The sequence below is a fragment of the Ambystoma mexicanum genome, chromosome 11 (genome assembly GCF_040938575.1).
Source record: "Ambystoma mexicanum isolate Mex_15411 chromosome 11, UKY_AmexF1_1, whole genome shotgun sequence".
In the NCBI taxonomy this organism is placed as follows: Eukaryota; Metazoa; Chordata; class Amphibia; order Caudata; family Ambystomatidae; genus Ambystoma; species Ambystoma mexicanum.
Genome location: NC_090934.1, coordinates 707,578,935 through 707,593,553, shown reverse-complemented (window position 1 = coordinate 707,593,553; position 14,619 = coordinate 707,578,935). Strand labels below are relative to the sequence as shown.

General features: G+C 45.6%; 1 protein-coding gene across 1 annotated transcript in view; it reads left to right on the top strand.

The window, feature by feature from the left end:
* The window catches only part of CSTF3 (cleavage stimulation factor subunit 3), a 731,385-nt gene that overhangs the window by 94,017 nt on the left and 622,749 nt on the right, over positions 1-14,619 (top strand). The gene's annotated exons all lie outside the window — the stretch shown is intronic.

Below are 14,619 nucleotides of genomic sequence, written 5' to 3'. Positions count from 1 at the left end.
ACTGCTCTCCCACACATATTGTTCTATACCTGACCCACTTGTTGGATTCAGGTCTAGTGTTCAATTCCATTAAAGTCCACCTAGCGGCACTTTCTGCATACACCACTTCCCAACTCAAGGTGTCGTGGTGGAAGATCCCTGTTATAAAGGCCTTCATGGAGGGAATAAAGAGAATACACCCCCCGATAGCTGACCCAGCTCCCGGATGGGACCTTAACGTGGTACTTACCAGACTCATGGGCTCACCTTTCGAACCCATGCACAAAGCATCTCTTAAAGACCTCACTCTCTTAAAGACCTCACTCTTAAGACTGCTGTTTTAATAGCTATCACCTCCATCAGGAGGGTAAGTGAACTACAGGCTCTTTCTGTTCTAGACCCCTTCGTTACAGTTCAGAGATAAGGTGGTTCTACGCACGCACCCAAGGTTTGCTCTGAAGTTCATATCGAAATTCCACGTAAACCAGTCTATAGAACTGCCAACATTCTTTCAAAATCCTTCCAACTTGGGAGAAAAAACTCTGCATACACTAGATGTGCGCAGAGCGGTCATGTTCTACATGGAAAGAACCAGACCACTGAGGAAGACTAATCAGTTCTTCGTCTCGGTGGCAGCAGGAAGAGAAGGAGATGCAGTTTCAAAGTCCACTATTTCTAGATGGATTGTTCAATGCATCACTCTCTGCTATACTCTTGCTAAGAGAGAACTGCCCTTTAAGCCTAGAGCACACTCTACTCGAGGCACGGGGGCGTCCATAGCATTCATTGCAAATGTTCCCCTTGAGTCCATCTGCAAAGCGGCTACCTGGAGTTCTGTGCACACCTTTAAAAAACACTACTGTCTAGATGCACACTCGAGATCTGACTCCCTGGTGGGTCAGGCAGTACTAAGACATCTTTTCTCTACTGTTCCTTCTCATAACCCACCGCCAACTCCGGGTACTGCTCGCTAGTCTATGCACAGCATGTGATTCTAAGCAGATTAACAAGCATCAGAAGACAATGCATTACTTACCGTAAAAGCATTTCTGATGATTGTATCTGCTTAGATTCACATGCGCCCACCCTTCCTCCCCGCTCGTATGGAAGGAACATAGACTTCCTTTTATATCTCTCTTTTCTGTACTCGCGTCTAGAAGGCTCCCTCAGGGCAGTAAAATACAAACAGAGGGACCTCGACGCGTGAGGGATTGTGGGTACAACACACGTCACTATAGGGATAGTATTTCAGACACGCCCGGTCGACGTCCCTTTTCGACTACGAAAAACAAGATGCAATACTCCGCAGTGACCACTGGATATCGGACCTATGCACAGCATGTGAATCTAAGCAGATACAATCATCAGAAATGCTCTTACGGTAAGTAATGCATTGTCATATCCCATAAACACTGACAGCAAAATAAGTCATCTTTAACCATGTTCATCTCAGGGAGCTGTTTGGGATGCATTGCTATTTTCAGTATGACGTGTGGGTCCCTAAAACACCTTTTACGCGAATGCTGTCTTTTTTCCCATAAGTAGGTTTGTTGAAGGCCATTGGCCTAACAAATAGTGTTTTTGTTTTCCACAATCATTTTCCAATTAAATTTGTTTCATTCAAATTAACGTATCTTTTAACATTCACAAATTATTAACAATATCACTAACGTGATTAGAAGTCAAACTTGAAGATTGTTTTAACAGGGCGCAAAATGCACTCTCCACTAGGCATTGGCTAGGGAAATTCAACTTTGCATCTTGAATTTGTCTTCTGCTTTTTGGCTTACCTAATTACCATATAATTATCCAGATCGGCTATCTGGCCCTACAGCCCTTTGAAGGAAGCTAAAGCTTATTCAATTTGAAAGCTACCTTTCACACTACCAAACATCTTACTACTTTCATTCTCTTTTCTTAACTATTACTTTTTGATTCTTGATCTCCCTGTGTCTCATCTTCACGCCCCCCCACCTCCATGTTCTATTTTCAACTCTGCTATACACACATTTTGGTCTTTCTCCCCGCACCTCTATCCTTCCCTCTTTATTCCTTCACCTGGCTATCCTGGTCTACTGTTTCCCTTCCTCAGCACTGTTCAAATGTCTTGAGTCCTGAACACCCCCCCCCCCCCCCCCCCCCCCCTCCCTTATTCCCCCGGGTTCCCTTCTCTCTTTACGTACCCACCCGCTCCCTTCGGTCTCAGTTTCTACTAACAATCCCTAAGCCACACTGCACCCCCCCCCCCAATCTAGTTATTGTTCATTTTTGACCGAATACCGGTCCCTGGCATTAAGTGTTATAAAAGATTCATTAAAATTACGTTTCGCTATTGGCCCATGGAACTCTTTGCATTTACCCATCAGATCCATCACCCCCTTCTCTCTGTTCCATTCACACCAAAATATTTTTTGCTTTCTAACAGGTCTTCCTTTCTTTTATTAACCAAATTGCTTATTCGTTTTTTTGGACCGTGATTATATGAACGCACCTAACAAATTAATATATATAAATACAAACACTAGGCCACATAGCCAGGGAAGGCAGTTCCTGTGATTGGGGATCTCCTGGCACCTGTGGTGGGATGGAAGAGGGAGTCTGGACTCTTTGAGGACATTTCCAGATTACTTTAACTTTAATAAGAGAACGGCCTAGCTTTCCCTATTCTATGGGTTTCCCGACCTATCTAAAGGTGCTTAGATCCTCCCTCCAAATCCTGGTTCGACCCTAACCCTAGCACTAAGAAACTAAGCCTAAACAATTCCAGGAGATTGGTTTGATTCTCCTGATGTACCAGTCTTGTACAACGGCCTCTTTGTATCAAGTCTTTAATCTAGTTACCGTTTATCTAGCAGGCTCTTGTAATTCCTCTACAACATTCTGGGGTTTGATTTTTCTCTCTATCAAAGTATGCCAAACTTCCTTGTGATACCTCCTCACTTGTTGGTTGGAGGTTTTGGGCCTCCCATAGTCTATTGATCCAGGTGCTCTCAGCCTAGCTAAGGTTTCTGCCCACGATGTTTCTCCACTTATGGACTCTGTCAACACTTTTTTGTACTAGACACCTCGTACAATACTTTGGCACAGTTTGTCTTTACAGCTTGTTGCTCATATAGAATGTTCCCTTAATTAGGTTCTTGTTTGGACCCTTATAGTCTTCCCAGTAAGGGTTATTCAATGCCCCTATTCGGCTCTATACAGTTCCAGTTACATAGATTTGCATTCAGTAACTCCTTGTGATTACTGGAACGTTCCCCCTGTTACCTCTATGTTGTCTGGGGATCATTGCAGGCTCTTGCGTTTGGTCGGGTGCTTCACACCATTGTTTGTCCTTCTGTGTGCAGAGCAGAAAGTAGGGAAGCTTTTTGCCTTCCCAATGGCTCTCGTCCTTTGTGCTCATTGGTTTCCTATTCTCTGCATCCTTTATACAGTCTACAGGCTTTACTGCTTGGAAGCTGCTCATTGCTTTCTCGGATGCTCTTGGCGTTTGTTTGGCGCCCTGCCCGCCATGGTAGACGTATTGCCACTACCTGCATCAGGACTCTTCTTTCCTGTGGTACAACGGTTCTTCTGTTTGATATGATGGGCCTCTAGCGTCTGTTTCGATTTTCAAAAGGCACAGGCTCTGCACCTGTTATCTGGTCTGTCTCCTTCAGCCAATGCACAAGGCTAGTCTTAAAGCTCACCTATAAGGAAGCTTTTCTGGTTGCTATTGCCACTATTTGGATGGCTACTATTGACTCGAACACTTATTCCTCCTATTTGAAAAATGCTAAGTTTGCACAAAAGAGAATTCCCTCCCTTTTTGTACGTAACTCGTTTCTTGTGCAACAAGGTACAGGCTCTTTCTATATGCATTTTAGACTGAATTAGCTGGCTACGAGAGACCAGACTAAGCACTGGGAATCGAATTCTGCACTTGCCACTTTAAAATGAATTGCTGTTTTTGCACAAATAAAAACTTGCAGGAAACTATTCTCCACTTGGTTATGGACTGTCTGCACTTTTTGTCTTCTAGAGTTCAGGGTTTTGAAAAAACTTGAATGTTTTTTAAATCTGAATATTCTATGAATTTGTTCTTGTCCAGACTAATGTGGGAGGGCTAATGTCTCAATCATTGTATTTAACCATTTTTTACGGGATCTTTTAGATGAATTTACATGATTTTAAGGTTATGTATTCTTACTGTAATTTTGTGTAAGGTTTACTGTAAAACATATCTCAATAAAAAGTGGTTTTGCGCACACCCACGCTTTGCACCTAAATTTATTTCCAAGTTCAATATGAACCAATCCATTGAACTTCAAACTTTCTTTCAGCATCCTACAAACTCTGCTGAAAGAAGCCTCCATACACTAGATGTTAGGAGAGCAGTGGTGTATTACCTGGAAGACAAAACCACTGCAAAAGACATATCAATTCTTGTTGCCACTGGTAGAGAAGTTCGAAATCGGCAATCTCTAGATGGATTGTTAAATGCATTCAAATGTTTTTCTCTCTGGCTAAGAGATTTGCCCTTTACGCTTGGAGCACATTCTACTCGAGGCACAGGTGCTACTATAGCTTCCATTGCAAATGTTCCCCTCAATTACATTCAAGGCTAAACTGTAGTAGGGGAAAAATACATACACCCATGCAAAGCAAGGTAAGTATTGGTATGCAGCATTACAGGTCCACAGAGATACAACACCAACTTAAGAAGTCCATTCCTAAGATGTATGGGGCCTTGTGCCCGAAAGTTCACCACCGTTTTGAGCGACTGGCCAAAAATGTGTTTAGGGCTTCTCTTCATTGGACCCCAGTTCCAAGGGGTAGAGGCAAAGTTGGTCCAACTAACCAAAGTGCTCCCACCCCTTTGTGCACAAACAAGCAATGGCAAAGCCAAACTGTTATAAATGTTTCTAAAAGTTTGAGATAAGTACTGTTACAACTCACCCCGCATACTCAGATTCTTCTTGAGACTTGCCAGGTCTTTTGAAGAGGGTCCAAGGTCTATTTTCCTGCCATTTTAGCTACGGTCCTTGATGCCAAGGGGTTGCAGGATCAAACACTTCTAAATGCTGGTGCAAGATCTTCAGGTTGGAGAATGCAGAAGGAAGAATTTGATGCAGTATTCCCCCCCCCCCCCCCCCCCCCGCCGCAGCACAAGACTGGATACAGGAAAGCTGTTTTGGACGACTGCCACCAATGCAGGCGATTTTTGCCATGGTCTATCTTCGCCTCTTATTTCGGGTCCCCTCGATGCTGCAACCATGAAATTTGGCAGAGATGAGTGCTGTAGCAAAAGCTGTCGATTCCCCAAAGTTACAGGCCTAAACGCAACGACGCCACCTGCAGCACGATAGCCGAAACTGAGATGGGCAGCCACTGGGTGATCCAGGGGCACTTACGAGGGTGGTTCTTCGCAAGAATCTGAGCGGTCATTGAGAATGGATGTTCCCTCCACTAACCCTGACCTCTGCCCCCCCCCTACTCTTCCCCCGGTCCAATCGGGACCACTGGCAGCACAGCTCATGAATACCATTCAGACACACTGAAAACAGTTTGTGGATTGGGACAAGACGTCCCAACCCACTTCCTGGCAGCAAACCTGCATGGCCCTGTAGTTGCCTGCAAAAAGCCTCAGCTTTTTGCAAGTCCATATAAGGATTTTCTTGTCCTTACATGTCAGGAAGAAGGGGGTAGTTAAAAGATGGCCCAGGGACAAACAAAAAAACTTGTGGCATCGCCATGTTTGTACACTAGCTGTAGTAGGTAGCCAAACGTGGTAAGGCTAAAGTAAAAGGCACCAACACATAGAAAAAAGTAACTGCTGTCACCGGCTTGTCCTTTAGGCACACCTAGAATAGCCAAACGTCCTCAGAGTGTTAGTCTAGGGCAAAACAAAGTGTACCCCATTGTTCTGCATTGTAAAATGCACTGTACAATTATAACAAGTTACAAAAAGTGATAATTTAACGAGACTAAGGGAAACCATGTTTCCCAGTACTGACAGTCTGAAGGACATGTCGGTTTTCCCATGACAAATGAGCTAACGCACTGCACTGCAAAAAGCTGGTCGGTATCAAAGCAAAATGTTTGGGGGCGCAGGGGGCATATACATTGTGGGAAAAGTGCTGTAAAGAGATATTTTGTAACACCCCCTTTCTCTTTTTGAGTTCTGGAGGTGCCCCACCCCTTTGCCTCTGCATTTTAATGCAGTATGACAACCCAATGCAGTACGAACACCCCCACCTCCCCCTTGCATGTGTCTTCTACAGTAACCACACCAACTTCTATTTTCTATCTACACAAAACGAACACTGAAAACCCCCATTACTACATCTCTAAAGGCCTTATACTTCAAAGACTGGCTACACTCCCAACAACCTGAAATGTAATGGTGATAACATTGAAATCCTCCTTGGTTCCCCAGCCTCCATTTTAAAAAAGAAAAAAAAAAGTACCCCCACGTGCCTCCTATCAACCTGCTTTTTAGGCTCCCAAATCAAAATTGCCACTTAAGTCAAAAGCCTTTGTATCTGCTTGAATGCAACCCCTGTATGGATCTGTGTTCAAATTATGTTTCTTCCACCTCGTCACTCAAGAACACTTTGCCTTTCATCCCCTAAGCCTACTATGCTGCGGTGTTGGAGCCTTCAAATTCCAACCTCGACCATGCCAATTTTCTTTGCCAACCTCCCTTCAAGTCGAGTGACTCTGAAGTGCTCAAAAATGCTGCCAACTCATTGCAGGTATTTTTTTTATTGTACAAATTGTTCATTACAAACTCATTGCAGGCATTCAGAAATGTCCTACCTAAATCAAGTTTCCTCTATGAACTCTATTGGCTAGCTGTAAATAGTGTCACTTTTGCAATTCTTCTTTAACCTGAAGTACCGTCACATCTTGGACCAAACGTGACCAGATCTTACCTTGCACCACACTGTAAGACCTGTGCTCAGCAGACAAGATTTTCCTGAAACTTCCCACCTCCAAGCACTAAAGTAGCATGGTCCGAAAACATTTGGTTGCTGCACCCACCCTCTTTAAAAGACTACCGCTGAAGATTCACTCTACTAGATCCTGCATTAAGACACTTAAAACATGGCTTGTCTTTTCATACATTTAGAATATTTTCCTCTGATACTCCTCTGCTACTCTTCTGTCCCTCAGTATGTCTCAGTGTAATGCTTTCCTCCCTTACCTAGTTTACTTCTTGTTCCACCACCCGTGCTGTAACCTTGCCCCCTTGCGACTGACTTCTCCAGAGCGCCTACTAACCATTTTATTTTGTGGTGTGCTATAAAGCAATTTTAAATAAAATGTCTACGGTGAGAGCTACATAATTAAAGGTAAGTTATCTTTTAATTCGTTCACCACTCCTTGCACAGTCTTTTCTTCTCTACCCCTTTTCCTCTGTATCCTCTATCCCTCTCCTTTACTGTTTGGTCCAAAGGTTGCCTGTGAGGAGCTGCAAAAGAGGGGCCCGTGTGAAGGGAAAGTGAACAAGGTGAGTGACCCCACTGTGTCGGAGTGTGGATGCCTGCTCCTAGGTTTCCCATATTGATGATGGATTCATATATTGTATACAGAGTTTTAATGCTGCTTCACCAAGTTTCTTGAATACTGACGGATGTCAGTTACCAAAATTACAATTCTCAAGTTTTTGAACTTTGAATAATGAGGCTGAGTCTTTGCTTTCTGCATATGACTCCCACTGAAGGCTGTCCACAGATGGTGGAGGAGAGTGCGTAACCTGCTCTTACCTTTCTTAAAAAGCGTTGACCGATCTGGAAGCTCTCGTTTTTCTCGAACTATCTCGACACATTTGATAGTTGCAGATCTTTTACAGCCTCATAAGGAAATTGGTCCAGTTTCAATCTTTTTGACTGATTTGTTAGCGGCTGGGGCCAGAACTAAAATGTGATGCTTGCTTTCCCCAGACAACCTCCCGTAATCTGGACCCTTTTTTCCAAAGCCAAGGTGTTTCACCCCCTGTCTGCTGCCCATTGTAAAAGATTTTACAAAGATAACCGTATATACCATTTTTTTTTTTTTTTTTTATCTTTTTCTATGTAGGTCATTTGGGAAAGCAATAGGTTAAATAGCTAATTGACCACCTTTTCAAGGGTAAAACCTGTGGAAGAAGATATTGTCTTAATAGTAACCTCAAGGGTTCTTAGACTTGCAGGCCTGCCAAATATGTAATTCAAATAGATTGTGTCCTCAAACGTATTCCTCATCTTTGATGTGTAGTGTCCAGCTTCGGCTGCTTTGGAAATGTTTGCGCCGATCGAGTCGATGTCCCCTCAAAGGCCTCCCTCGAGAGTGGCTGTTAAGGAGAATTCTCAGAAATGTGCTAATTCCCCTCACCTTAAAGACCCCCAGCAACTTTGCTCAATTTTGAGGACTTGATTTTTTTTAACCTGGAGAGAGTGAGACCCTTTTTCCCACTCGTGTATTTTTTTGTGAACTTTACCTGTGTGTTTCTCTTTGTTATGGAGTCTGACAAACTCCATATGCATCATATTTTACATTGTCACAAAGCACCTTCAGTGCAGTGAAATAGGGAAGTCTTCCAGATTTCCCAAAGGTTTAAACACCTTCTCTTGGATAAACTGTTTCCCAGAGCAGTAAAGTGAAATTGACTTTACTTACGTAACTTTCTAGACCCAGCACACACACTATCTTACAATAGTGCTGGAGGGGTTACTTGGTATCCCCTGTGTCTAGCTCTCGTGTAACATTTTTGTTAGCCTTTCCTCACTGAATGGCTGGTGGCAGTGGTTTTGTTTGAACTACCATGGTATATCTTTTCTGCAGGCTGCCTTCGTGGCTCTGGAGAGTAACCGCGGGAGCCATCTTTGACAAAATTGTCCCCGGTCTTTTTCTCCAGTTCTTTGTGAAAAGGTGCTTATAGAGATTTTCTCTGCACGCCAAATCAGGTTTGGTGTTTGTTCATTTCACCTTTAGCAGGCTTCAGGTGTGAGACCCACCTCTGGCTCCAGAGTGTCTGGGGTACGGAGGAAGTGAGGGAGCTGCCCGAAACTCCCTGTGCCTAGTCTCCTAGGAGACCTGAATGCACTCTTTGATTGGCTGGCTGACTGTCTGGCAAGGAGAGCCACCCTGCTGATCGAGCGACAGCTAGGCTGGAATGAATGGGAGAGAACTGAATAAAAGGCGAGTCTTTTTGCTTGGAAGGCAGTCGACCACTAGATGAAGGAACCGAAGAAGCGCTTGAAGAGGATGCCTGCTGCAACTCCTGGACCATTGGTTTGTCTGGTGAAGCAAATTCGCATCGACAGAGAAGCCCCTGCAAGGACGACTTCTCCCCTTGAGTTGGTGGGACCAATCGACTCCAAAGTAAGCCACCTGGACATCCATCTTGGAGCTGGTTGAATTTCCACAGTGCTGCTGGAAACCATATAGCCAGGGAGTGGAACACCAAATTGTGTGTTGCTTTTAAGATGGCCTAGAGCTTTTGTAAGATCCTCTGGACTCCCAGGAAGCAGGACTGACCGAGCCTGGGCCCCTTCAACAGAGTGTGGGACCCCAGAAGCTAGGAAGGCCCACCTCAACAGCCAGGAACTGCAGTGTTGCGATTTGCGATGGTCTCATGGAGCAGAAACACGAAACGGCCACTAAAAGTGAAGTTTGCCGTTTGCCAGTTTTGACAGTCCCAGTGCATTGCAGGAGTCCCTCAACGTCCTCCCTCTTGTCTCCACGACTGAGGCCCAGGAACAGTGAGATCTGCAGAGCTGCACAGGAACAGAAGGCATCAGCTGCATCTTTATTTCATTTCTAAGGTACTGTAAAACAAGCTAAAGAGAATTTACCTCTTATTGTAGCGTTGCTTTGAAACTTCTACAACTCACAAGCCTAATCAGCTTGTGGCCCTACATTTGATTCTTCTTTTCATCAAAGACTCCTAAGAACTTGTGCAAAGACTTTTCCATTTACTTACCAGAAGTGCCTCATCCTATACAAGACTTTTACCCTTTGGCTTTGGCTTAGCCTATTGCATTGCATGACTTTTTAGGATCTGAAAGTATTTGCCTCTAAGAATATTTGTGATCTCTTTTGTTCTAATCTTTGCCTTTTACCAACTTCTAAAAGTATTCTGAATGCCAACAGCAAGGTATTAATGTCCTGAGCACCCTAGTTATTGAAGTCACCTGTGGGTGTAGGGTGTCTCTGGGCCATCCCAAAAGGGTCTTCACTGGTTCGGAAACTTAAGTGTACAGTACTGAAGTGTATTTGTGTTTTACTAGTATATTGCTCCCTTCTAAAGAAGGCTTTATAACTAACTGATAAATGTTTATGCAAGAAATCTTGTGTAAGAGTTTATTTGAATACCTGTAACTGAATATTTGTGTAACTCCACTACAGCTCACATTTTCCCTTTTGAGATGAGCCTGGCTGCTCAACACGCTACCAAAACTATGTAGTACAAGCTTATACCAAAGGTTGGCTTGCCTATACCTGTAGTAAGTTGTTTGTAGTGTACCCAGAGGGAACTGCATACCAACTTTGCCTAACAGTGACGTCGTCGGATGTTATAACTAGCATGCACAGCGCCGTGCCTCAGTCAGTTTTTCTGCAAACATGTTTGCTTCGTGAAACTCGCCGCGCCTCGTACTTCTGAAGTATTGGCTGATTAAAGTTTTCATTATGTCTTAGTCTTCTACACTGACGACACCTCAGTCCGGATTGAAGAAATGCCGGGACTGCAGCTCCAAGATGTCATCACGGACACGCATGACACAGATACCTGCTCCAAGAGTCAGTCTATGACCGGAAAGGCCTTGCGGGAACGAGACTTGCTGGTTCTTCGACCGATGAGTCAAGAGGCAACTTTTTCTCGGAGGAAGAAGGCCAAGCGCCCAAGTTCCAGGAGTGGTTCCTCGTTGAAGCGTTCAAGGAGAATGCACTGCCAGTTGCCTTCCTAGTCTTCCTCAGGTGACACCCCCGAGAGGGTGAGATGCCCGTCCAAGAGTTTTGATAAACTGGGTAAAGCTCTGTCCGCACCTTCTGTGTAAGCTGGCAGTGAGTGCTCGCCGCTGGATACTCGCACGCCCTAGAGCCTGAGTAAATGCCATGATGCACATCGGGAGCCCTCAGGGCCTCACTCGGACAAGGTTTCAAAGGATCACTCGAGACATAGAGAGGTCAAGGTCTTCGAAACCTTCTAAGCCATCAGCGCCACACCAGTCGAGTGCCTCTCGAGGCCTCCACCCCGGTTAGACCGCTATGCCGGTGTCGACGCCGACTCCATCAGCGCCGTCTGAGCCAATTTTACTGCTGCAGATGCCTGTGACTTTTGAACCACCAAAGAATGCAGTTGCAAAGTTTGTCAGCGACTTTGAAGCCTATGGGTACTACACCAGTCTCTTCAAAAAAATGATTTTTTCAAAGTCCATCACTTCCATTTTGGAGGAGGAACGTTCAGATGAGGATGATGCCCTTTTGGTCTCCAGTTTGGGACCCCTAATGTGCCCGAATGCCTCATTTCAGAGGAGAGTAAGATGCATCATCTGTGATTCCTTGCAAAATGCTAGTGGTATAGACACTTCTCCGGAGCTGGAGTTCGGCAAACCGGATCCAGGTGAGCATGCCGACTCCTCTTACAGGCAACTTATGTTGAGAGTTTTTGAATATCTCGGCTGGTCTAGACCACCTGTGTCTATGATCAGGATGATCTTAAGGACATTTTGGACAAGGGTCCACCTACAGATCCTGTTACAATTCCATATGGCTCTGCAAAAAAGGGTGGCCAGGAATTGGGAGATCCTGGAGACTAATCCGGCGGTGAACAAGTCTCTTAAAGAAAATACTGCCCCCTCCTGACCCCGTCTACCTGTCAACTCACCCTACATCTGAGAACTTGGTGGTCTAGGCAGCCACAGGTACCTCGCAACAGGCAGCATACCCTATCATCCCTCCTGATAGGGATGATAAGCGCGTGGATAGGTTGGCACGTAGGGTATTTCGGCTGGGAGTATGGCGTTGAAGTCGGCCAACTACACTTGTGCCTTGGCAAAATTTTCGTGCACTCTGGAAGTGCCTCTCTGTTGGCAGAGCAGATTCCCAAAGGGGACGGCTTCCTGGCTATTAAGGACTGCAAGGAAACCACGTGAGCCCCTTCAGTCTGGGTTGGATTCTGCAGATGGAGTAAGCAGATCCATGGCTATAAGCAACGTGATACACAGGTTTGCGTGGTTGCAGAAGTCTGGGTTTGCACCTGATGTGCAGGCTTGGCTTCTGAACATGCCATTTGATGGGTGTAATCTTTTTGGCAACAAGGCTGATGAGAGCCTTGAAATTGCAGACCTCTAAAGCAGCCGCCAAGTCTTTAGGTGCAGCTGTTCGGCAACATCATTTTCGTCCTAGCGCACAGCAGTGGAGGGGTAGATCTTTTCGCTACTACTACTCATTTGGAATGGCGAAAGGAATGGCCAGTCAGAGGCCAACAAAGGTTTCCTTGTGGCGGACGGGGTAGAGGTGCCTGGTCTCTGCAGCAGCTGCTTCAAAACTGCTGAGGCCTTGCATCACAACTCACCAGTTGGGGGCAGACTGTCTCAGCATCTAGAAGAATGGCAAGACATTACTTCGGATGCTTGGGATACAATAGCCCACGGTTACTGCCGTCCTTTTATCAAAAAGCGTCAGAGCAATCTGCCGGGGAATCAGTCTTTGAGGATTCCGGATCCACTCCTTGTGCAGGAAATATTGACTCTGCAAGAGAATGGCGCTATAGAACCAGTGCCTGTATCGGAGAGGAACAAGGGTTGGTATTCCCCATATTTTTTGATTCACAAAAAGGACTGGGGACTGAGACCCATTTTGGACTTGAGATACTTGAATAAGTTCCTCAGGAAGGACAAATTCAAGATGGTCCCTCTTTCTCAGATCCTTCAGGCCCTCCAGCTTCAGGATTGGTTGGTGTCATTGGACCTTCAGGATGCTTATTTTCATGTGCCAATCCATCTGAAGCACAGGAAATACCTGATGTTCACTGTTGGCGGCTCGCATTATCAGTTTTGAGTCCTGCCGTTCGGGTTGACCTCCGCCCGAGGGTATTCATACTGGTGGTGGTGGCAGCGCATCTCAGGAGAGGGGGGGTGGGATTCACGCTCCAGTGAGAGGAAGGTCGGCTACTCCAACCAGAGGTCAAAACTCTCAACCTTCACGCATAGTTTCTGAAAGGTTGAGATAGAAGGATTGGGCCCTCCCGGATGAAGGCATGGTGTTGCTTGCGGCCAGCAACAAAGTCTCTGTACTATTGCTGTTGGAATACATTCTGCAACTGGTGCAGAGAAAAGGATGTTAATACTTTTCATTGTTCAACTGCAGATGTTCTATCCTTTTTGCTTTCATTAGCACATAAGGGTCTTCAGGTTGGAACCATTAAAGGTTACCTTGCAGCACTCTCAATTTTAAGCGCTACTTGGAGGAATACTCATATTTCAAGATACCACTGGTTACTCATTTTCTAAAAGGGTTTACAAATGTGTTTCCGCCTTTGCATTTTCAGGTTCCGGTTTGGGACCTTAACTTGGTCTTCTGATGTGTGCTCCATTTGAACCCTTGTACACATGTCCACTGAGGTTGTTGACCTTTAAGACTATACTATTGGTTGCTATTAAATCTGCACGTAGAGTGAGCGAGTTGCAGGCACTTTCTTCCAGGCCACCTTTTACAATATTCCACAAGGACAGGGTTGTGTTGAGGGCAAGACCCTCCTTACTACCTCAGGTAGTTTTCTGACTTTCACTTAAGTCAGAACATTTCTACCAGTCTTCTATCCTCCTCCGCATCCTAGTAAGGAAGTGGAAAGGCTCCATAGGTTGGACCCTAAGAGCATTAAGCTTTACTCCTACGTCCCGTCCCCTTTCCTCCATACCTATGGTACATTCCTCCGTCCTGTGGGACGGGACCGGAGCACTTTGTAAAAAGCATCCCATTTTTCAAAAATGTGTCTTTCCCCTCTTTTAGGCAGGGGTACCGCACGCGGCCGTAACACCGCCCTACTTACCTCCGCCCAGAGCATCGCCCATCAGTCCTATTCTCTGCACGATCGGGATTGGACGCACTTGCATCTTTGGAAGATTTTTTCTTTCCAGTGTTCTCCTCTCTTGCTCTGGCTTAGTGGTCGTGTAGTAGTCCGTCTATGCCGCTCCAGTTAGATTTTCCTACTTGTTCTTGTCAGCGACGCTTCGCTAGGGTGGATCCCCATCCTCTTTAGAGTTTGGGTACGGATTACCGGTGGGACTCGTGTTTTTACTGCGACTCCCTTTCGGTCTCGGCCTTTCAGCGCTCTCCCCATTGCATTTTCGTATGTTCATCGAGGAAAAAAAGAAACGCCTGGTGAGTTCACTTTTTAAAGCAGCCTGGCCGGGGGACTCCTTTCCAGGGTCTTCCTGGTCTGGGAGGAGCAACAAAAGCTCTATTACCGGGGCTTGCCCTGATGTGCTTTCTAGGACTAAAAAGTGTACCAGAGTTTTCTGAGGGCCTCCGTAAGGGGCCTATTGACACCAGGCTATCCGAGGCCCCTCCTGCGGGGGCTGTTTGTGAGCCCAGTTCTACTGTGGTGTCGGGTACCGGCGCTTGCTTCGAGGTCTCCTTGGCTGGAGCTTCCCGTAAAGACACCAGGGTGCG